The sequence below is a fragment of the Magnolia sinica genome, chromosome 3 (genome assembly GCF_029962835.1).
Source record: "Magnolia sinica isolate HGM2019 chromosome 3, MsV1, whole genome shotgun sequence".
Taxonomy (NCBI): domain Eukaryota; kingdom Viridiplantae; phylum Streptophyta; class Magnoliopsida; order Magnoliales; family Magnoliaceae; genus Magnolia; species Magnolia sinica.
Genome location: NC_080575.1, coordinates 99,026,640 through 99,051,827, shown reverse-complemented (window position 1 = coordinate 99,051,827; position 25,188 = coordinate 99,026,640). Strand labels below are relative to the sequence as shown.

Below are 25,188 nucleotides of genomic sequence, written 5' to 3'. Positions count from 1 at the left end.
GTGGTGGACTAAAGATTCTTCGACCTACAGGGCGTCGGCAATTTGGAAAGACATTCTCAAGACGAAAAAGATGGTTCTCAAAGGCATTGGTTTCGAACTTGGGAAAGGCGCTAATATCAGTTTCTGGGAAGATATTTGGGTGGGGGAGGCCCCTCTTAAGGTCAGATTCCCGAACATCTACCTTCTCGCTTCATCCAAAGTTAGTTCGGTGGTTGATTACTATTCCGTAGTTGGAAATAAGATTGTCTGGAATCTGAATTGTGGAAGCCATTTACAAGACTGGGAGGTCTCAGAATATGTAGATCTTCTGGCAGTGATCTACTCAGTCAGGCCAGTTCAGTCAAATGAGGACAGACTTATCTGGAGACTGGATAAGTCTTGCAGATTTTCTGTCAAATCGCTTTATAAGTTGATCCTCAGCAACTTGCTAGTTTCAGATTCTCAGCGGTCCTCGTTCATTTGGAGATACCCGGCCCCCCCTTCATCATCTTTGGGTGGCTAGCCAGTAAGAAGAAACTTCCAACTGTTGATAATCTGAGAAAAAGGGGGATGATGCTTACCAACATATGCCTTTGCTGCATGAGGAACGAAGAAACTGTAGACCATCTCCTAGTGCACTGTCCTTTTATTTACAGCATTTGGTCTGAATACAGTCAGCGATTCAACATCTCCTGGTGTGCTCCTGAAGCGGCAGATCAAGTTCTTTTTGCTTGGCATGGGATAAACATAGGAAAGAAGATGACCAGGCTATGGAGGATGGCCATTTTAGCCATTTGGTGGTCCGTGTGGGTTGAAAGAAATGGGAGATGCTTCTCGGACGACTCTAATTCAGTTGAAGTTGTTATCTCCAAATCCAAGCGTCTCTTGATAGATTGGGCAACATATATAGATTCTGTAAAGGCTACCTATCTTAGCTTTATCGGAGTCTAGTCAGTCTGCTTTCTCAGCAGACTTTCTCCCCTTTTTTCTGTATCCTTTTCTGCTTTTAATATAATCGTCATCTTTCACCAAAAAAAAAGGGTATGACAGACGAGTTTGAAGCTTCTTGACAAGTACTATGGGGATTCGATATAGACATTTCTTTTGAAGTGAATGAAATCAAGGTATGGATTTGAATTGGCTTCGGTTCTTTTTTTTTCTTTTTTTCTTTTTTACCTTCATTTTTTCAGGTCCAAGTCATTCTTCTATTTTTGCACTGTACTTTTGGAGCTGCTCATTTATTCATGACAAATATGTGCGCCAAATGAAAAGATTGTGGATGATGTGTAATTCATATGTTGGCAACATTAAAGCTATGACCATTTTTTTAAAATTTGTTTCATGCAGAGATCTGTAACTTCCACAAGCAGGGGAACAACCATCTGATTTTCTGATCTCAAGCAAAGAAGATATTAGTTTCCTCTAATGGTATTGTAGCTTGCCCAGTTTTTTCAGTCACCCGTATCTGAAGGACCTATTTTCTGTTTTTTGTATCCAACTTTTAGATTGAAATCTTGTATTGATTTTATGATACCAGCATTCTCTCTCTCTCTCTCTCTCTCTCTCTCTCTCTCTCTCTCTCTCTCTCTCCCCTAATGCAGTTGTTGCTTTAATGGCTATAAAGAACGAACTGAATGACCCTCACAATGTATTGGAGAACTGGGATATCAATTCAGTTGATCCTTGTGGCTAGAGGATGGTTACCTGTTCTTCCGATGGCTATGTCTCAGTTCTGTAAGATACTACTGCTTAAATTGGACAAAAACCCATGATCATCTATCCTTTTATCTCACTCGATGAATGTGCAGAGATCAGTCGGCAATTTGAGATAGGTAAGGAGCTTATTTTCAACCTTGTTCCCGTCCCAGGTAATTTATCTAAGGGATTCGGTGTTTTCTTCTCTTTCGGTTTGTACAAGTGAGCTAAGTTCCTGTTCATAAGTCAGTTTGGTTGGAATAATTCTAACCTGATTGGGACACTTGTTTGTCAAGTAAGACCATTGGACATATTTCAGTTTTGACTGCCTAATAAATGTCCCCCAATCTGATAGTCATCTAATCTAAATATTGTTTTGTGATACATATAAATTATGTATATTATTACATTATGTTCCACATCAGATTCAATATCTCATATAGCTCAAGACCATCTCCTAAAGAAAGAAATTCCGGCTTGTATTAGAGATAATATATAGTCACAACCTGCCAAAAATCTGGCAAGATCATCTCTTCTTGATTGTGTAAATTGATAGTCTTAACTTTATAAATTGTAATGTAACTCTCTTAATGAAATGCAATTCAAACATCATTTATCTGATTAGTTGTTTGGACATCTACAAGTCAGTCGGTTTGATATTTGGAATAATTCCTTGTTGTCCATCATTTATCTTCAATGATTCAGTTGCAAATTTTGGCAGATTGCTCTCATTGTATGATGCAATTAGTGAACTGGATTAATTTTGCTGTTAACTCTTAGTGCTAGTTTCAATCCACTCGGTCAAAAGTTCCCTTTGATTTCCTGATTTTGCATTGTTGTTTATTGTCATCAGTGTTCGAAATATCGGTATCGCGTTTCGTATCGCATTCTTGGGATACAGATACGTATCGGTTATCGTATAGGATATATCGGTTGTATCGTGTAATGTATCGCTGTTGTTGGAAACATGGGGAAACATTGGGAAATTGGTTGAATTTTTCGATGAAACTTCAATGATTGTTAAAAAATACATCAATATACACTTATAAATTAAAACATTACAAAAAACAAGTACACATAATAGGTTTTCTTTGTATGGGGTCCTAATTTATGCGTTGTCTAACTGAATTGATGCAAGAACATTCGATGTCTATTCATATAATTTATAAATGTAAGAAGACGTGTGGAAACACAAGCAATACATTCAAAAGCAAAAGAAGAATCACTAGATTAGGTTACAAACATTTTTAATGTGATGTTTGAATACAAAGATTGCAAACGATTTGTGAGAAAGTGAAATTTTTTTTTTTTAATTCTTTTTCAAATTTTCACAACTCGGCCCATCTCCTCCAAATATCGAAATCGAAGCTCCCAATCCATGATTTTTCATGGAGAACATGAAAAATCACGAATTTGTAACAATTTGACACTAATTTAACATGAATTATAGAAAATAAGAGCATCGAAGTTCGAAAATGCTCACTAGATCGAACATGTGGGATATATCGCCCTACTTGTGCGTTTCGTATCGCACTGGTGGGATACAAGATATATCGTGGGATATATCGGCCGATATCGTTGATATTTAAAACAATGATTGTCATCATGAGTACTTTTCAAGGACTTGGACAACGGTTCTATTTATGATCTTTCTATGCCGAGGTGACTTTTCTGTCATCAGCAGACATTATGTCATCAATGCATGATGATTTCAATTTCCATGAGCATACCTGAGATTGTAGAAGTTTGCTAAACCTGCACTATCCTCCTTTGGTCCACATGCACCTCTACTTGGGGCTCCACATGCCAACTTGGCAAATGTTATCCGTGTATCAGGTGTGAACAACATTGTAGATCATCTAGCCAGAAACTAAAAGATAGCACTTTCGTTAATTGCATATCTTCTTTGCTTTAGAAATATAAAAGTTAGCACTTTTTTTTTTTTCTTACATTCTATTTTATATTTCCTCTTTTTCTTCTAAAGTTTGTAGCTGAAAGATCCATTCTCAGTTGCATTTTGTCAATTGTTTTGCAGTGCAGGTTTGATCATTGCATCATATCATATTGTCATGAGTTTCTAAACACTTGGATCTGTTCTTCTCTTTAGATGGTCTTCCATAATACATGACAGATGAGCGTTCTTATGTATATCATGTAGTTACCAGCATCAACCTGTACCCTCAGACCTTTTTTTGATATCTTATCTGAAATGATTTCAGGAAACAGGATGGGTGCCTTGGCATCTTATTGCCCAAGATGAATATATACGAAAATATTGTAGGTGTTGTTCCACTTTATCTTAAGAGGTTTAGATAGACAGACAAATATCCAGATTTATCTTAAAAGGATTATCTAATCTGACCTGATATGACCACTAGCAAATAGTGAGATGGTTTGAGAATTTTTCTGCTAGGCCATTGGCCTTTTCAGAGTCATGTTTTCTTTATACATGCTTGTTGAACTAAATATGTGTGTGGTTCATGACCTGATATGTGATTGGTAAATCTGATTCTTTTGTTCTTGATTTGGGAGCAGACTTCACGCTAAATTCATGTTGGAAACTTGGAATGGAAATCCCTTTGGCTGAAGGATGTAAAATATTTGTGTTTTAGATATACTTGCAAACTTTTGGTTGCTCTCATGTATTCTTCCATGCCTAAAAAAGCCGGCATATGGATCACACTTTTACCACTACTTTGGAGGTTAAACTTCATTTTCACAAATACGTTGAAAATTGTAAGCATGTTCCAAGAGAATCTAAAATTTGAATAGTCCTAGTCTGATAGGCCCAGCTCAACCAGTTCAAAACCTGAACCAAATCAACCCAAGCTCGTCCCGCTAAAAGCTCCATGCTTTACTACTTGGAAGAATGAAAAAATTTGCACCAAGAGCTTGAAGGATTCCTAACTATGTTCATGTTTACTTTGCAAGTCTCATGAAGCAAGGTATTGTATTATTACTTAATGCTAAAGCATATGGCTTTCTTTTTACTAGTCTTTTTCTCAAGTTGTGTTTTTGGTGCAGGTTGGATCTGCCGCTTTCTTTGGACTTGTATACGTTCTCAGCATATTCTTCAAAAGGTTTGAAGGGGGTTTTCCGCTCAAATTCATATATCATGTATCTGAAGTTAATTTTAGAGAACAATTACACTAATTAATCATGAATTTGTGGTGCAGCTACAAGTAGTTTCAGAGATCATGACTGATTCTGATCATGTGATATTGGGAGCTGGAAGTAGTTTGATGGTTGAAATTGACCACCGCCTGTTTGTGTATCTAAATTTCCAAATACTTCCATGCTGAATTGTCTGGTGAAATATTGTGCTGTCCATCCATTCAGAGAACAAATGGAAAGACAAACACTTTCCAGTGAAGGTATGTATTACTTTTTCAAAACTGCTGGACTCATTCACAGTTTCAGATGCATAAGGATGCATCTGGATGCACTATCGAATTGAATTGTTGGAGGAAGAGACTCCTTTGAGACAGATGTAGGGATGTTTGCCAGGGGGTCACTACACCAAAATCTTAATTTAGGAATGGGTGTGTATCTTTGCTTCTAGAACGGTCCAAGCCGTTCCAAATTTAATATGTAACCCCCACCAGGACTGGAAGGGGATTGTGTACTGAGAGGGTATTCTCTTATTGGTTACACCACCACTGCCCTCTATTCATTTCTTATTTCATTTCATTTCAGAGAGAGAGAGAGAGAGAGAGAGAGAGATGGGGTGGGCCATCGCTCTTGGGGGTGGGCTTTTCATCCAGTCCCTTCTTCGAACTCCCATTGCCAGCTCGATGGGCACATTTCTCAGCTCATGCAGCGCAAGCTCCTCTCCGAGCAAGAGGTCTCTCTCCCTCTCTCTCTCTCTCTCTCTCTCTCTCCCTCTCTCTCTTTTTTGAATGATCATATTTTCCATCTTGATTTGCTTGTGAGCTGTCTGAATTGTATGATTTTCTGCGAATTGGTGTTGTAGAATTTACCTTTCTATTCTATTGATTGTCTGTGATCTGTTTTGGGGGTTAGAGATTGCAATCTGGGGAAGGGGATTTTGGGAGGTCGAGGAATTGGGGCCTAGATTCGTTGGATCTTCTCTATGGTTTGATTTACTGGATTTCAGATATTGGAGTTCGATTTGGGGCAGTGATTATGGCTTGTTCAGTGATTTTTTATTTTATTTTTTCTTGGGAGCCTTTTTTGTAATTGCTTGTGAATGAGGTTGATATCTCCAAAAGTGGTGGTTTGCTTGGGATTGGGCTGAAATACTCAAAAGGGGGAGTCACTTGCAATGGAAACATGCTGAAAACATCGTAGTGAAGAGTTTGTTAGCTCCTTGTGATTCGAATCTCATTTAATCTAGACAGTGCGTGTATATTTTTTCCAGCTCGAGTGTTATTTGACTGTGGGAAGATGGATGATCTGGTGCAGTGACTACAATGAGGAGTCCTGCATGACATCTCTGAATTCAGTGGGCCGTGACTGGGGCATCACCGTACTCCAATCAGGCGATCTTAGCTGCCCATCGAATGCCTGCAAAACGGCTGGCCGGAGGATCCTCCGGTGAAGATAAAAGGGCAGGGACATGGGGTTGTGGACTGGGGAGTCCTCTGCACGACACCTCTGAAACTGGTACCCGGTGGACCATAGTGACAAATCTCATTACCATTTACCGTACCTTGCTTTAATGATGTTCGCTATCACTTCTACCTTTTGTATAGATGGACAAGGCTAATCTCAAGAGGAAGGTTGCAGAATTGGATGAGATAGTGAAGAAACTTTTTGGATCACAAGACATCCAAAAACGGGTTCACCAACCCACGAAGATCAAGGCATGAACACATATATGAATTGATTTTATATTTTATATTTTTTCCAAATTCTATATGCCAAAGTTTACTCAATCTTGCAGGAGAACAGCTTTCTGAGGATTGGCAAAGAGGAACTTTCCAAGAGGCTAGCCCATTCTATATGCCCTATGAATGCTAAGGAAATTACATTTAGAACTCTTGTAACTGCACTATTGAGCCTAAGCCCTATGAATGTTAAGGAAATTACATTTGGATAATTTGGCACTTCGTTTAATTAGTTATTGCGATTCAATACAATAGTGCATCCAAACACAACAGCAAATTCTGCATTGTTCATGGAATGCCTGTTTCTTCTCATTTGTAAATGCCTCTCCATGGTTGAACAAATAATTTGTATCATTTGCTATTCGTTTGTTAAGAACCTTATCATGTCATGCAATGTATGTACTTTTCATATGTACTGCTTGGGCAGAGTATTTACTCTAGAGGACTGGTTGTACACTACAACCCAGTTTTTCCATGGCTTCTCTTCTTCTACAATCATCCATTTTTAAGAGGATGGTAGGTGATTTATAGATGATCAGTTCTCATTATTATCTTATTAACACTGTGTTTGTGGAGTTTATAACTTCACAACCTTTTGGCATGACTTTGATTATTGTTACATTCATATATTTCTGTCATTCTGTTGACATGTCCAATCACAGCTCATTCCACGTGTGGCATCCACCTGATGAGTGTACAACCATGATTTTCTGACTGGGTCTTCTGCACAGCCTAGCTGTCTACATGTGCAGTTTGTTTTTCTTAGGAAACAGTCTAACATTGTCAGTAACCTCTAGCTAGAGAGATTTGCCAGCTTTACGCTCATCTCGGTGTGGCACGCAGGTGTTTCTTCCTTTTTTTTTTTCTTTTTTTTTTTTTTTTCAGAAGTGAAGCATGCTGTGGAACAAAAACTGGTGGAATTCGTGAGCAGGAATAAATCTATTAAGGTCTGCGACTCCGCATATGCAACTTACATCTCAGATGACAACCCAAGATCCATTTACCAAATTCCTGGCACCAAAAAGGCATGCTCAATGATACAAACTTCATATATATATATATATATATATATATTATTGTTGGACGTTGAAGATGAATCTGTGGATGTGAGGAAACCAACTAAGAGTACCAAGCGAAGCCGAGTTACTAAGGAAGGCCTTTCTGTGTACTTTATAGTGCCTCAAAATGGGTAATGCTGCTATCTTGTTATTTCACTTAAAGTTTTGTTGGCTTATACATTACATATTCTTGCTTCATTCATTACTACTGAAACAGTTCTCTGTGGGTATATGCAGTGTTCGAAATATCGGTATCACACAATGTATCGCACCCTTGAGATACAGATACGTATCGGTTATCGCACGGGATATATCGTTTGTATCGCATAGTTTATCGCACTTTTTGGGAAACATAGGGAAACATTGGAAAAATGGTTGAATTTTTTAATGAAACTTTGGAGATTGTTAAAAAACCCCTTCATACACACTTTTAAGTCATAACATCTCAAAAAAAATATACACATAATAAGTTTCCTTTGTATAGGGTCCTAAGCCATGCGATGTTTAACTGAACTAATGCAACTATATTAAAATTGAATGCATGATATTTATAAATATATTATAGTCATGTATGAAAACACAACCAATTCATTGAAAAGATAGAGAATAACTGAAAAAGTAAAATTTGAGAAAAATACTTATGATTAACAGGGATATGAAGTGACGTCACCAAGTTCTGAAGGGCCCACCATGATGTATGTGTTGTATCCACACCGTCCATCCATTTGAAGATATCATTTTAGGCCATGAGAAAAAGAATGAGTCAGATCCAAAGCTCGAGTGGACCCCACCATAGAAAACAATGGAGAGAGTGACGCCCAACATTAGAAATTTTTAAGGGCCACAAAAGTCTTTGATCAAGCTGAAAGTTGTTTTTTCCTTTTTTTCATGTCTGACTTAACTTATAAATAGGTTGGATCTCAGATAAACATCATAGTGGACCCATGATCAGGGTTTCAAGGGTGGGCGTCCCTCTCCCCACTGTTTTCTATGGTGGGGTCCACTCCAGATTTGGATCTGACCCATTCTTTGTCTCATGCCGTAATATGATCTAGCCAAATGGATGGACGGTGTAGATACAACACATACATCATGGTGGGCCACACAGAACTAACTGACGTCACTTCAGTAGCCGGTCTGGCTACGCGTCCTGAGAATCGAAGGACGTGGATTTCCTGCGCAAGCCATTTGCAGGAAGTTCCGGCGCTGAAAACTTAAATGGGGCCCAACGTGATGTTTGTGAATAATCCACTCCGTCCATCCGTTTTTTGAGATCATTTTAGAACAAAGAGCCAAAAATGAACAGGATCCAATTTTCAAATGGGCTGCAAACGTAAGGATTGAACATCCACGGTCGAAATATTTGTGGAGCCATAAAAGTTTTGAATCAGGTTAATATTTGTGATTTCAGTTCATCTCAGATCCGTGGGCCCCACCATAATGTATTTGTTTCATCCATTCCGTTCATCCATTTTTACGGATCATTTTAGTATTTGATACAAAAAATTATAGGGATATGATCTCATGTGGACCACACCATAGGAAAACAATAATGATTGGATATCCACCATTAAAATCCTCCTAAGGCCCACTGTACTGTTTATTTGACATCCAATCTGTTGATTGGGTCATAAAGATCCAGATGAAGGGAAAAAATAAATATATGGTTGGATGACAAACAAACATCACTATGGGACTTAAAAAGGTTTCGACGGTAGAAATTAACAGTTCCACTGTTTCTTGTGGTATGGTCCACTTGAGTTGTGGATATGGTTCAATTTTGGGCTGAACACCTAAAATGATCGGTAAAAACGAATGGACGGCGTGGATAAACCACGTGCAATCACGGTGGCCCAACAGAGTTTACTCGGTACCAGCGTACCATGTCGCCATTGCTCTATGAGCCCCACCAATGGCTGATGGTCGGTGCTTTGTGGGCCCCACCATGATGTATGTGTTTCATCCATGACGTCCATCCATTTTTATATATCATTTTATGATATTACACAAAAAATTAGATATATTCCAATATCAAATGGACCACATTACAGGTAACAGTGTGGAATGAACGTTGACCATTAAAAACTTTTTTGGGTCCATAAAAGTATTGGATCTAGCTGATATTTGTTTTTTCCCTTCATCTCGGTCTTTATGACCTATTCAATAGATTTGATGTCAAATAAAAAGTACAGTGGGCATTAGGAGGATTTAAATGATGGATATCCAATCACTATTGTTTTCCTGTGGTGTGGTCCACATGAGATTTATATCCCTCTATTTTTTGGGATAAAGCCATAAAATGATCTTTAAAAATGTATGAACGGAATGAATGAAATACATACATTATTGTGGGGCCCACAAAGCACCGACCACCATCCACGGGCTAGTGCCAGGGGGAGTATCCAATCTGTTTCCGTCATTTACGGCCCCAATGCCACGTGACCAACTTACGTGGGTCCCACCATGATGTATTTTTTGTATCCACATCGTTTATACATTTGAAGAGATCATTTTATGGCATGAGCCAAAAAATGGGTCAGATCCAGAGCTCGAGTGGACCCCACCATAGAAAACAGTGGAAAGAGTGACTCCTTTAAGGTGGGCCCTTAAAATTCCTAAATTTAGGGATCAACCCCTTAAATTAGATGGGAAAACGAATGGATGGCGTGGATAGACTACATACATTAAAGGTTGGCCTAACTGAGTTTATTGAGTACGATAGGAGCGTACTCCGTAACCCACCGCACAATCGAAAATCCCTTTTCACCCATCTCCGCGCCCTTCTTCTTCATTTTCCCTCTCCTTCACGCACGCAGAGGTTCCGACGATCGCAGCGGCGACGATTCTCGTTCCGGAGGAAGGGGTTCCTCAATCTGGCCCGATTTCTCGCCGGAATCTCCGAGAAATCCCCACAGATATATCGTAATGGCCCACCTCCGATCACCAATCTTTGCGGGTACTCTCTGATTGCTCCTTTTTTTCTCTAATTCATTTTTTTTATATTCTCCACCCATACGCATGGCGATATCGTGCGATATCTAAATTTTTGCATTTTTGCTATCTTCCGGGCGTTATCGCCTGGGTATCGTCTCGTTGGGGGCCGATAACGATAATATTGGCCGATAGTATCGATATTTCGAACACTGGGTATATGTACTCCCAAGTGTTTTTTTTTTATTTTTAATCTGTTTATTTATTTGAAATGCAAGTATGATATTATTAATATTTTGAAAGACAACTAAGATTTTATAAAAAGAAAGCACAAATCAAACACAGACATCCTGGCTCTAATATAATGAGAAATCATCTCTCACTACAAATATATGGATTCCCTCCAAATTTCGTCTATTTGATCCTTATCACACCCTTTAAATACTTTGAGACCCTCTAGCTATTAATCACCTTTTCCATTGAAAGATTGCATGTTGTGTTTCTGCTCTGTCACTGAATGTTCTGTTATTGTGTTCTTTCCATGAGGACCATAGCCCCACCAGCAGAAGTTATATCAGATGCATGGTCCTGATAAGCAAGAACTGGAAAACAAAGACAAGCAGTGGCCCTTTCTCCTCTAGGGGAACTGATTGCTTACAGACAGTCCATTCCAAAGGTTCACTGCTTATCAGTACTGGTGGGATAAGACCTCAAAATCAGAGTATGGGTCATAAATCTTATTCATGATGTTTGCTAATCACCAATGGAATACCAATTTCATGACCCACTTATGACAACTATAGAATCGCCTTAATGATTAAAATCCTAGAGCAGTAGGCTTTGAAAATATGTAGACTGAAGTGAAAAGCCATGGCTTCAGCTTCATTGGAGTCTGTCTCCCCTATTTGGCCTGAGTAGACCTTCAAAGCTCTACTTGTTTGATCTCTGATCAGAACCCCAAAGCCTGCCTTGCCAGGGTTTCAGAGAGCTGACTTTGAAAATTCAAACTGAGGGCACCTACAGGTTGAGGGTGCCACCTTTGGATCATCTTTGGGTCAGTTTGGATTCACTACACCAAAACTTTGGTTTAAGAACGGCTACGTCTTTGGTTTAGAAATGGCATAGGGCCGTTTCTAATAAAAAACGGTTTTGTGGGTTTGCCAAGTAAGAACAGAAACAGTTGTAGATAGGAATGAATGGACTGGATAGGAAATGAAATCCTACTCTTGCGAGTGGTCATCATGAATGGGAATGTCATGCAGGGTGAGATAGGAATGCAGCAAATGGGTTTGCAAGCACACCTTACAAGCCAAGCACTGCGTAAGATGTCGGGCAATGCCTCAAAAGCTGGTTTTACTCTCATTTTCTTGAATCAAATAAGATATAAAGGTACTTTCTATTTTTTTTTCTTTCTTTCTTTTTCCCTGTTGTGATTAGTTTTCTTTCAAAAACCAGTAATTTGTTACTCTATTGGATTTGGTAAGATTGGTGTATGTTATGGGAATCCTAATAGACATGCTCATCATTTATCTGGTTATTTAGGTTGCTCTGACACAAATTCAGTTGCAATGACTAGCAATTGAATTGACAAAATGCCAAAACAGAAACAGGTTTGCAGATGGTAATTACTAACTACTTCATGTGCATAAGGTATAAGTGCATAAGGTTTGCAGATGGTAATTAGAATTGGACAACAAAGAAGAAACAGGTCTGGACAGAAATGTATTTCAAGCTGGCCAATACTCTTGTTATGTTTTCTATTGATTTCATAAAATTAGTATCATCACTTATTTTAATAAAAGAAGCTTTCAATTGATGACGAGGACCATTGTGAGAATGTCTTGCAGGTATTTTTCATCACTAATCTTGAACTAGTGAAGATGATTGAATTTGTTTCTTTGATACAGGAAGGATTGGATTATCCAAGTTAACTCCTAACAGGAATTATGTGTCATGATTTTGTTTCCTTTCATATTAAGGAAATTATGGATGATACGGCGTTCGTGATTCCCTGGTGAATGCCAATAAAAGATTGGCCTGTTAACCACCTGAAGTGTCAAATATTCTTCCACATTGTCTGCTAAATCTAATGTTTATTGTATTGGAATGGGATAAAAGATTCGCCTAAACCACCCAAAGACCTTCAAATTCATATGTAGCCCACCTGATTATTGGACTTAATTTTTTGGGCTCACATGATCATCATGGTGGAATGAACCTGTCGTATGGGTTGAATGTGATGAACACACCATAAGAGCCTAAAAATGCTTTACCTTGACACTTTTTAGGGGAAAATCAAAAGGGAAAAAAAAAGGTATTTTGGTCAATTGATTCCCCTAAAAGCATATTCTAGTGCTTTGCATAAGTCATTGTTGGTAAAATAAAAATACCTTTTTGAAAAAAAATTATACATTAGTCTAGGCTTTTGCAACTCAATGCCCTCTGCTTCCTTTTCAGATATAGGAAAGTGGCTTATTTGGATACAGATGTTGGACAGTCAGAGTTCACGACTCCTGGCTGTCTCTCACTACATCTCATTGATGAACAAATTCTAGGTACAACTCTTCCTGTTGTTTGGGCATGAGTTTTCTTTACAAATTTGGTTGAATTCTAGGTACAACTCTTCTAAGAAGTTACGGTATCTTGTAATTTATGTTCTTTTTATTTGATTCATTTTATCCTACATTCGTAGGTTTAGATTTGATATCATACAGCTTAGTTTTGAAAGCTGCAAACAGAGAAACAATTAGATATGCTTCACCTCAAATGTGTAGTGTATCAATAACTGCAAACATTTGATACGTTGTCTGTTTTTAACACTGACATTTATGGCCGTGTCTAAGTTTCGTAGTGTATCAATAACTGCAAAAAACATTTCATAGTATTAAAACTAGTTGGTTCAATTTGTTATGGAAAAAAAAAAAACTGGTTGGTTAAATTGTTGCATGTTGTTTGTTGAATGGCCCATCTAGCCATTGATAAATCTGTTATATTGTTTCAACCCTGTAATTAATGGCATATTTTTTAATTCATTTATTCTATCTTTGTTGAATGCTACATTTTGACCTTCTTCGTCTTTTTTTTTTCCCCATGTGTGCAGGATTTTAATCAATTGTGCCTAAATTTAGGCCTACAAGCACTTTAGCCTTTTGACGCCACTTGTGCAAGGAGTAGACCACATAGAGGATTTGTTTTTTTTTTTTTTTTTTAAATAATAATTATTCAAGACCATTTTCAATTTATTGTTGTAAATATTATATATATTTTTTTAATTGTGAAGTAATATAAATTTTGTTTAATATTCAGTTTTAATTGTATTGCAACATTTTTTATGTTTCAAATATTTAAAAAATACAGGTTTCAATTGAATTATGTATAATAAAAAAAATTACTGGCCTGTGCTGGGGCCTCTCAAATCTATACAAAGACTTTTACCAGTGCTTGTATAGATTTTTGTCGGCGCTTATCCATGATAAAAAGTGTCCAGAAATCATCCTTTTACCAGCGCTTGAATAGACTTTTGCCACCGCTTTTTTCACTTATCCTGGTGCTTCTTTCAGAAATACCAGCGGCCACCAAAAGCGTCGGTGAAGTCAGAGCAAGTGCTGAAAAAGAATACATAATTACTGGCGCTAAGACAAGCGCCGGTAAATGTGGCTTAATGTCGGCAGCTTCGCTGACATACCCCTTTACCGAGTGCTGGCACCAAAAAGGTAATGCCGGCGGTTTTGTGGGTTTTGACGGCGCTTTTGACTGCCGGTAAAAGTCCCATTTCTTATAGTGGTGGAATCGTTGGGCCATCTTTTCATCCATGGCAATCTGGCCAAAGAAGTTTGGTGCTATTTCAGTGACACTTTTGGGATTTTCCTAGCGGATTCCCCTTCAATCCAAGTCGGGTTGGATCAGTGGTGGGGGTCTATGTTGTCAAGACAGTCCATGTTCCAGCTGAGAGGGCTGGCCCCTTGTTTTATGCTCTGGGAAATCTGGAAAGCAAGAAATTCTACTAAGTTTGAAGGTAACGGCGTGTCTCTATCGGCAGTCATTACTCAAACCACATGGTGGTTGAGGTGTGTTAGCAAAGGGGACGCCACTCTTGCCCCCTTCTCCTGGGTGGGTCAACTTCCCATGTCCATGCTAGGCATCGCCCAGCCTCCCAGTCCATCTATGAGATTTGAGGTGGTGACGTGGGCCAGGCCACTAGGTGATTGGATAAAGATTAATGTAGATGGTTCGACTAAGGGGAACCCGAGCTTATTGGGCAGAGGTGGGATCTGCAGGGGTGCTGATGGCAAGATGACATTTGCGTTCTCCATCGGCTATAGGCAGGGGATCCAATAACTATGCAGAACTAAGAGCTATTCACGATGCCTGATGCAGGACATGGAAAATTAAATATGATATGCAAGATCTCAGGCTTAAGATCACGTTAGTTCCGAAACAATTACACAAATTCCACATTACACACAAAAGTTCAAACATTCAAGTTAGGGGAATTTGTGCGGGTCCAGACCTACACATGATAAGGCTGGATCAATAAAAATTATGAACCAAAAAAGGGATTTAGAAATAATCATCCACACATGCATAGTTTCAGTCCCTAATCCAAGGGATTCAGAAATTCTAATTCAGGTAACCCTAGGGTAAGAAAAGGGGCATAAAATTAGAGATTTGAGTAATTTAGGGTTAGGTTTAGGGATTTTAGATGAAAACGGAGTGAAAGAGAGGAGAGAGACAAACTGAAGAAGTACCGCACGCGTGGACAACAACAATGGACCAGACGCACATGCGTGTGATCCCGGCCGCACGTGTGTGGGGCCCACTATTCAAAAAAAGGCCACCTTGGCCCTGGTCGGCCAGAGATGGACTCCAAAACCCCAAAATCTCAGCTTGATCCGATGTACGGTTTGTGCGTGGTGTTCCGCCGAAGTTTCAACCCTCTTGTAGGGCCAGATTCTGAAATTCTGTTGTGGGGAGGAGAATTGCTACAATAGATGATTGATTCGAAGTGTAGATGATGGGTTGAGATGAAAAGAAGGGATGGTAGAAGATGGGTAGTAGAGATGGCGATGGATGGGTGCAAATCGGGATAGATGTGGCTTCGCACCATGGTAGTTAACCCTTCGATGAAGGGAAGGCTTCGCACCCAATTAGGCTTCACAACTCAGAGAGTAGGAAAACGCAGAATTTTTATTAATATTCAATTAATCAAAAGAACTACAAGGGGTGCCTATTTATAAGAAAACCCTATACCCCAAAACTCGCGCCATGTGCGCAACCTATTACTTGGCGATGAAGTAAACTAAAATAAAAACCAAACAAAGAAATCTAAATCGTTCATGATGTTCTAAATAATATCAATAAGCAAAACCTGAAATATGAGATCAATCCGACTAGTGGGCCACGATCATGAGATCCCATGATGGGCTTTACTTTACTATCGGGTCCACTCTTTTGAACCAAACTTCGTCTTCTAATTAGGAAGCCCTCCCTGAACGTTGTTATCGATCCAGATCGACGGTAGGGCCCTCCTTCTTCTGGCGTACGAGTGTAGGGGGGGTGGTGTGTGTGCACGTGTGGACGGCGTGCGCGGGATGTCCCCATCAATGCCCTTATGGCTTGCTCCAAGAGAGGGCTTGGGAAGGTGGTGGTGGAATCAGATTCCAGTTTGGTGGTGAACGTTCTGAATCACACGTCTGAAGCGGGTTGGCAATGGAAGCACTAGATATCTCGGATCGCGGACCTTAATCGTCCTTGCTCCTTTTTTGTGGCCATCAAAAGGGAAGCGAATGGGCCTGCAGATGGGCTGGCACGAGAAGGTAGTGAGCTCCAAGGGAGCCGTTGGTACAATGAGGAGAGACAACTTCATCCTCTTATCAGAGGAAGGATCTTTCTTGACAGAGTGAGGCTAGGTTCCATTAGAAAATCTGCCATTATATAGGTCCTTATGATATGTTGCCTCGAGAGCTTGTTTTCCTGCCCCGTGGGTGTCCTGAAATACTGTATCTTGCCACATACATGAATACAATATTCATTTTTTTTTTGTTAAAAAAAAAAAAAAAAAACCTCCCTTGCTTGATCTTCATCTAGATGTCGGATTAAACCCAAATTTCACACACTTGTCATGGTCAGACAGTAGTTCAAAACCGATGAATCTGGTTCTTAATATAAAGCAAGTTAGCTTATTGGTAAGCTGCATTGCATGAAACTAATGACAACTTAAATTTATATATATATATATATATATAACCTCCCTTGCTTTATCTTCATCTAGATGTTGGATTAAACCCAAATTTCACACACTTGTCATGGTCAGACAGTAGTTTAGAACCGATGAAGCCGGTTCTTAATATAAAGCAAGTTCGCTCACTAGTAAGCTGCATTGCAAGAAACTAATGGCAGCTTATAAAAATAAAATAAAATAAAAACCTTTTTTTAGTTGTCCACTTATTTGATCAACTATGGGCAACCTGATGAATTAATTGAAATGGAAGAGGAAATAAATATGCCTTCTTTCACATGTCATTTCGTTAGAAAATTAAGTCATCTTTTGAAGAGAAATTTCAGCACAATGCTTTTCCACTACCATTCATTAGGTGGGCCACAAAATGTAAAATCATGCTTAAACCCTCTGGAATCAAGTAACTTGGCCCACCTGAGTTTGGGAAGTTACATCATCTTAACAGGGGCTCATCTTCCAAATGTGCTAGATAGAGAAATTTGATATATAGACGAAAAACCAATCCATTCATGGAGTTTGGATATACGTGTAGTTACAACAGTTAAAACACTTATTTGAATTTTTAATTGAATTTAAATTCCCACGGCGCTATTTCTCTATCCACTTGAGATGGTCATGGAGGAGACAGTGAAAGTACGTTAACAGGCCCCCCTAAGTTTTTTTTTTTTGTTTTCCTTATTTCTTTTTAAAACTAATCTCCATTCCTTGAGGATAAAAACTTTATATGACATAGACATTTCGGGGTGCCACCAGAAAAGAAAAGGGAAATCTGAGGCCGCTTATCCTATCGATTTACAAGGGCGCCCTAGGCGAGGTCGCCGCCTTTCCCATCGTAAACTCTCTAATGGATCCCAATCCCACCTTATCTAACTGAAACATACCCCGGATGTAGAGAGGGAAGTCTGAGGCCTTCCTGTATAAACGGTTCCCCTAACGGTCACTTACTTCTCTAGTCAGCCCATCTGACAGGCCATTTCCTTCTCTCAGAATGTGGGTAAGTCGGATACAACCCCTCTTCTTTAGGCCTTCTACTCTGGTTAACCAATACCTCCATTTCCACGCCTTAAGTTAAACAGTCATTCAACGTCATGTAGTTTATCTTGTAATAGCTTGAATCTGATAGAATATGTAGCCACTTGATTAATCATGCCTATAAAATAGTCAGTAAAATCATTCCAAGTAACTTTTTCTTGGATGAAGTGATAATCCAATTCAAAATGCTTTGTGCATGTGCCATAAATTGGATTTGAGGCGAGAGAAATAGTACTGATATATTATCACAATAGAGAAGAAATTCATCTTTTAAAACCACATCACGGAGCATTAAGTGGATCCAAATCAACTAGATAGCAGTTAAGGCAAGTGAACAATACTCAGATTTAGTATTAGAGCATGCAATGGTGGGACCGAGTTGTGACAAAGAAAAATCACAAAACAAGATAGTGTTCTTGAGAAAGTTAAGAATACATGCATTTGACCGTCAACTAGTGTGTCGAACATGCAGCCCCTGGAATATCTGGTACAAGATGGGAGCCATCCATCAAAAGCATCGCCCCCCTTAATCTCATATTTAAGCACACCTAACATGAGGGCAACTCTGTAGCGGACACTTTGGCTAGGATGGCTAGCGAAGGGTGCCCCAACAAACTCTACAGATGCCAAGTTGAACTCCCGAGAATGATTAGATGAGCTTTAGTGTTAGACAATATCGGAGTAGGGACTGTCAGGAGAAACCCGAAATAGGGGCACAAGTAGCATGGCTTTCTAATGTGTGTTAGTTGCAGCGGCCTCTGGTGCTGGATGCTGCTAGATTTTCCCATCCCAGTGTTGATTTCTTCCTCGTCCTCGTCCTTGTCCTTGTTATTGGTGGGCTACCACCTCCTAGTGCTTCCCCTGGGCGTCTGTTCTAGCTGAGTAGAAGGCTGATCCTTCAACTGTACCAGTTTTAGCTTAGTTGCATCTGTAACACCTCGAACTTTTCAATACCCGAGTATTGAAAGTTCTTAAGTGTCACCATGAAGTTTAACTTAGTATGTACATGTGTATGATACTAATTTAGCTATCCTAATCTTACATCTATTCTCCAACATGAATCTGATTGCTGAGAATGATCTTCATCCATAGATCAAGCCATCCAACTGTTGAATTTAAGACAAGATCATCATATGTCCAAGTATTCCCATTTGTCCATCATAACCAACCATTCAGTCAATTATCCACAGATAGGTAAAGATATCTGACCGTCCACTTTGAGTTTGGACTACCTGATCATAGTAAACTAACTACTAGATATCTGCATCTGCTTGTACACATTAAATTGAGATTCTAATCTATTCATCTTATTCACTATCTATGAATATGCTTAACCCACCATCAGAACTACAATCTGATAAACTTACACATAAGTCACTTAAATCTAATAGTATACATGTTCTACCTCTTGATCACTCCAAAAACCTACTTGTGTTAATCCGTTTACAAAACTGACTGTATAACTATCTACATACATGATAAGAGTACTAACCATCAAGTTTTTCTATTTTTAACATGTCATCTGACCGTCCATCATATTTGGATCCGCCAAACGGGCCGCCTAAATATCAGAATGAACAGCTCAGTTCAAAGATCGTAAGGTATATGCTACAACTACTAGCTGACTTCTCTATTAGATATATGAAAGCGTTGATTTAGACCTCGGGGCGGTATAGCCCATTAAAAAGGCATCTTAGACATCTATAAGCGATTAAGGTCTGAAATGGGGCGATGGAAATAGAATGAAAAATAAAGAATGTCTGCGAAATTTTAATGCATTTAGATGGTGTAGTCCGACGTTACGAATGGTGGAAGTTGCAGAAATAAAAGATGAAAAAATCGTAAATACTTAATGCAATTAACTTACACCCTTGAATTCTAGATCACTTGGTTCCCATGATTCGTTTCATGTAAAATTTTATACCATGCCTATTTATCATAAATTAACCACATATGTCGAATTTCAGCCCTTAGATCATTGTAAAAGTGACCCAATTAACAAATCAGCCCCTTAACCATTGATTTCAGTGTCCATCGAGTGAAGAAAGCTCATGGGTGGTCATAGTTCGAGCTTGCCCGAACTCGACTCGACTCGGATCGAACCAGTTCGGTGACTCGGTTACTTTGATATTGTTGTTGCTCACCAAGTGTTTGATGAAATGACTCAATGAAGTGTGGCTGGTGGCAAGGAAGGTACGTATATGAAACAAATGCCCTTTTTTCTTGATTTTTATGTTGCTTACAATGTGTTTGATGAAATATAATTGTAAAACCACTGCTGCTGTTTTACACACAGTGAGATTTTGAAGGTGCAGTCCATCTATTTGTGAAAATGCTCTACAGGTGAACTCGGCTCGATCTTGGCTCGAACATGGCTCAGGCTGGCCCAAGCTGCTGATCGAACCGAGCCGAGCTGGCCTGTCAGGCTCGAGGACCGAGCCGAGCTGAGTTCAAGCTGGGGTCAGCAAGTGGCCGAGCTTGACTTGGTTCAACTTGTGTACACCTCTGGACTAAAATGACTAACGTTTTAAACTTAATGCGGGTTTTAGGAAGAAGTTTAAAAAGCAAGTGTCGTTTTGTCATGTTAGAGAAGGATCTTCCTATTTATATTAGGGGATTGTACATGTTAGATAAGGTGGGTTTAGGCGCTATTAAAGAGTCTCATATTGGCGCCTAGTTGGCTTTTCGGGAGAGGGTTTTGTATATGGATATGATAGGCGCCTTGGGAGTCTTTTTGTTGTCCAGGGCCGCCCGAATGTTGTAGATTCTCCTCCCGTTTCAATATAATGTCATATCCTTTATAAAAAAAAAGCGTCGTTTTGTCACGGCAAAAAGGCAGGCGTGTACGTCAAAAGCTCTTGTAAATAAATAGAGAAAAACTGGAGAATATTATTATTATTTAGTGATAATCTTTCTTCTTACATGTTTTATTAAAAGCTAAGGCAACCCTCTTCTACCATCTATTCCTCTCTATTAACACTAACAAACTACGAAAACTCTTGTTCGCATCAAGCAGAAGCCCTTCCTCCCTCGGACCTCTGATAACTTGGTTCAAACACCTTCATCTCCTCACCCCTATTGTACTTCAATCTCCTCGATTCCTCTCTCGAGATCCTGTAAGCATTCATCAGTACGTCTTCCGGCATGGCCCAGAAAGCTGATGCCTTGCCAGCGAGCGGGTTGCTTATCGCATCGTCGTTGGTTTTGAAGGCGACGTACTCGAATCCTTCATTCCCAGCTTGTTTCAGCACGACGAACAACTGTAGGATGATCACAAGCTGGCCCTGACAGACATCACCAATAAAGACGGACCGCCCGTTGTTTCCTACGATCTAGATCTGGCCGTTGCCCCTAGTGACATACACCACGCTATGGGCGTTCAAGTTCCAGTGAGGTGCCAAGAGAGCATTCTACATGCATGCCATCGAGGGTATCTTGGTCATTCCTTCTAATTTTAATGAAAAACCTTTAGAAAGAAGAAGAGATGAAGAGCAATCAGAATTACCCTATAGAGGACACCCCTCTCAACACTCATTTGGAGAGTCCTGAGGATAGGGAGATTCTGGCCGTTGGTGTTTCTGATGCGTCCACCACGGGGTGTGTACATGTTAGCACGTGTGGGGTCTGCAATGTTCTCCATCAGTCTCATGAAACGGGTGGTCTCTTCTAGCCCATTCAAACCCCTTTGTTCTCGTTGTTCATCCTCCTCTCTCCTTGGTGGCCTCACCACCTGAAGCCCATTCTCCACACGGACGATATTGCCCCTTCGATCATCCTCGCTCTGGAGCTTCCTCACCGTCTCCGAGCTCACGCCGAAAGCCTCTGCTAGTGTCTCTACATTGAAGCCGTTGAAGATGTTGTTGTTGCTAGATTCCTGATGGTAGGCTAGCCGAGTGTATGGCCGACCGCGTCGCCCGTGTTTCTCTTCCTCTTGCTGCTGCCTGCTCTGTGGTTCATATTGCTGGGACCCAGCTAGTTGGAATCTCTATAATTTAGATTGACAACAAAGACAACATTAACAGTATGAGGACATGCTCTTGGTGGGTCGTATCGATCATTAGCATTAATCTCTATAGAGTATGTATGCATGTGGATGATCATCTTCTTACCCTGAGATTTTGATCCAGCTGGTTAGCCTGGTTATTGGTGTCGAATACAGCGACCGCAACCATCGGAGTTTCACCATCGTTGTAGCACCAATGGGCCATTCCTGCTGGGAAAGTGATGATGTCTCCTTGTCGGAAGTGATGGATCTTCTGGTGTTGGTCCTTGTATCTCTGACGGCCCTGTTCTTGCTCAGATTGTTGTGAATGACGAAAGGAGTGGAATGATTCAGGGCATCCAGGGATGACTGCACCAGAGAAACCCCTACCTGCATGTATCACATACCATCATTAATGGATTTTCTTTTTTAATTATAAAATAAAATAATCTTATTCAATAACCCAAGAAAAAAAAAAAACAAAAACTCTTATTATAATTAAAATCAAAGGTTGGTTTTATCAACTAGTAGCAAAAACTGTAACGAAAATGGAAGAAGTTGAAGTTTATATAGAGGGTGAAAGGGTCAAGCCTTGTTCAATGTAGACGAGCCTGGGAGTGTTTGAGAACTCGGGCAAGAGGAGGCCTCTGGGTTGGATGATATAACGAGTAGCAGCCACACTGGCGCACTCAAACTCCCCGTTGTTCTTGTCCCAGTGCTCGGTGACACCGGCCTCAGACTCGAAACGTTAGTTGGGCTCAAGGGCCCTCAGGTTTTCGACCCGGCACTGGCTCTGCTAACGGAATTGGCATTGCTGCTCCTGCTGTCCCTGCTCCTACTAATGTGCTACAGAACCATGGCACAAGAGAAGCAAGCACAGTGAGAAACAAACGAAAGAGGACACACTACTACTAGTTGTAGCAGCCATGGATGGATGGATAATGGCTTGGTTTGAGATGCAAGGAGGTGGTAGGTATTTATAGGATAAAAGTGTGCGTTTGGTATGGACACGTAGGGGTGTTGGGTGAGAGATTCCCTTGCCATTTTTCCTCTTGCATGGCTTCTTAACAGGTTGTGAGCACTCGTGTCACCGCATACCCTCTTTTGTTATGATGTCGTGCCCTGTTTCTCTAAGAAGGGTACAAACCAGGGCGTCCACGGACTCGGATTGCGTAGTGTAGTACACAACACTGACCTCCTTACCGTGCGCTTATGGAAAAGCTCCGTGGGACCGACCATGATGTGTTAGGGGAAAAATCGAACTGACCTCCTGTACAAGATATGCTACTGGGCATAAATGACGTATAAAAACTGAACCAACTAATAATTATCCAGACAAACTTCTTAAAATATTGATGCATTAACTGGGAGATGAAGACAGTGCTCGACCTAAAACCCTTGGGATGGAGGAAAGGGAACGCCTTTGGCAGCTAGTCCGCCCAGGGAAACCCTCGTCTTCTCCCTTCTCCATTTTCGCAGGTAATCTCACCTTTGAAACCACTGTAGCCGATCTCTATCGCATATTCGGTAAATTTGGGAAGTTGTCGGATGGATTTATTCCATGGGATAGGAGCCTTAACAGATCCCAGGGATTCGCATTCATCTGTTTCCATTACGAACAGGAAGCATTAAACGCGGCGAATACCCTTAATGGTAAGAGAATAGATGGCCGTGTCATCTCCATCGCGAGGGCGAGGGAGAAGAAGGGCGACATTAGGACAACTTCTACCACAAGCAAGACATTCCGTCCGCTACATGATCCCCCCCAGGCCAGTGGTAAATCTGATGCAGACGTTGCTAGAGCAGCCAGAGATGTTCGATATGGGAAGGAAATACACGGGAGAGAGGCAGCGATCTATTTTGCGGAAACACGGTACCCCTTTCACGTTAGGCCTCCCCCGCCTACTACTTGTTCGCTTAAATCTCGCAATGACGGATGCTTGTTTGCTGATATGGTTGCGAGTAAGAGAAGGAACAAGCAGGAAGAGCCAGGCCCAAATTCAAGTTCTCATACAAAAGTCAGATCGGAAGAGCATGACGGATACACTTCTGTGGCAGACCAGGGCGCGGTGGATTCGAAACTCAAGCTTCTTCGCCTAGGGTTGGTGGGGACCGTTAAAGATCCTTGTACCTCCATCCTCAGATTGGTGCGTGAAATCAGGGCCTCCAATTTCGTGTCATCAACCGTTGATATAGTGAGGCTGTCGCAGACCCAATTTCTCATCGTTCTCAAATCAAAAGCTGAACTGCTCGATTTCATGGCAGACTCCTCTCTCCAAGAGAGAATGGGTCTCCACTAAATCAAACCTTGGACCCAAGATGCAGATCCCTATGGTGAGGGAATTTGGGTGCATGTGAACTAGCTAACAGGTGAAATTGTTACATGTGCAGGACTACTTAGCTGTGCATAAGGTGGGGATATCATGTCTTGATTTAATAATTTCATATTTATTCCAGATACTGTAACATTTGTTTCTGAGAAGTTCTTGTGTTATTACAGACATTAGTGCCATTTTCTAAGAAAAAAGGGAAATAATGGTCTTTGGCCAAGTAGTTATAGCCCCCCAGGCTCAGGAAAGACAACCTACTGCAATGGCATGTCACAATTCTTTAAACTCATTGGAAGGTACTTGATGCAAATTGCTCTCTTTGAATTAGTTCTTTTTCTTGAAGCATTGTTGAAGATTAGAAGAAAATCTTGTTTTTGTGTTGATAGTTCAGTATGAACTTTATTTGGGCATTTTGTAAAGTGTACTTCTTATTGCATTGTTGTCCGTGCCTATTAGAGCTTTCAAATCCAATAAAATAAAATAAAAAATCATTATATATCTTTTTCTTGATAATGTGATAGTAAATGCTTAATTTCTTTTGTGGGCTGTGGGTGTTTGATTGGCAATTTTTCGTTAACATGGAATATGGGATATGGGTTCCGCCAACTTCTAAATGGAACTTTTTGCATTGTGTTAAATGGAAATGCGAGCCTCTTACATTAATCAAGGAGATGGGAATGAGAGGAAGGAAAATCTGAAACACGGTGAATAAGAGGAAGCAACACTCAAGCAAATGAAAAAGGAGAGGAAGCAACATTCATCTGGTAGGTTCCCCTATTTTTAGTGCAAGAAGTACATTAGCTCCCTTGGTTCTGTCAGATTAAAAGTGGAGATGTCCCTCAACCTATCTTGCTTAAGGAGGGCCAAGGATGACTTGTATACATGGATGGCTGTTAATGTGTCCTTGTCTTTGGATACGTTCGTGGTGAGACATCATGGAAACAACTTCTGTTGTTGCCTGTGAGAGACCTTGTACTTTTAATTGCAAAGCATTGATTTGGGGTTTTCCATTTGCATGGACTTGGCTTCCAGTGGAGTTGCAGACTTTTGTTAGTGTTCCCATTTGATTTTGTTAGGCTTACATATGCCCTAC

At 40.2% G+C, this 25,188-nt stretch overlaps 1 protein-coding gene, 1 long non-coding RNA gene and 1 pseudogene across 2 annotated transcripts in view; 2 read left to right on the top strand and 1 right to left on the bottom strand.

Moving 5' to 3' along the window:
• The first annotated feature begins 1,013 nt into the window (after positions 1–1,013).
• LOC131240380 (uncharacterized) lies at positions 1,014–6,495 on the top strand. Its single transcript, XR_009168726.1, has 7 exons — positions 1,014–1,103; positions 1,327–1,407; positions 1,581–1,811; positions 4,461–4,619; positions 4,699–4,754; positions 4,851–5,048; positions 6,056–6,495. It is a non-coding gene; the product is annotated as an uncharacterized LOC131240380 (long non-coding RNA).
• A 1,110-nt stretch (positions 6,496–7,605) lies between these two features.
• LOC131240378 (uncharacterized) overlaps positions 7,606–25,188 on the top strand; it is an 82,118-nt gene continuing 64,535 nt past the window's right edge. Inside the window, exon 1 of the mRNA XM_058238566.1 lies at positions 7,606–7,713. The gene's annotated coding sequence lies outside the window, so the exon portion shown is untranslated. The remainder of the gene's footprint in view (positions 7,714–25,188) is intronic.
• On the bottom strand, positions 20,673–23,004 carry LOC131238993 (cocosin 1-like; annotated as a pseudogene).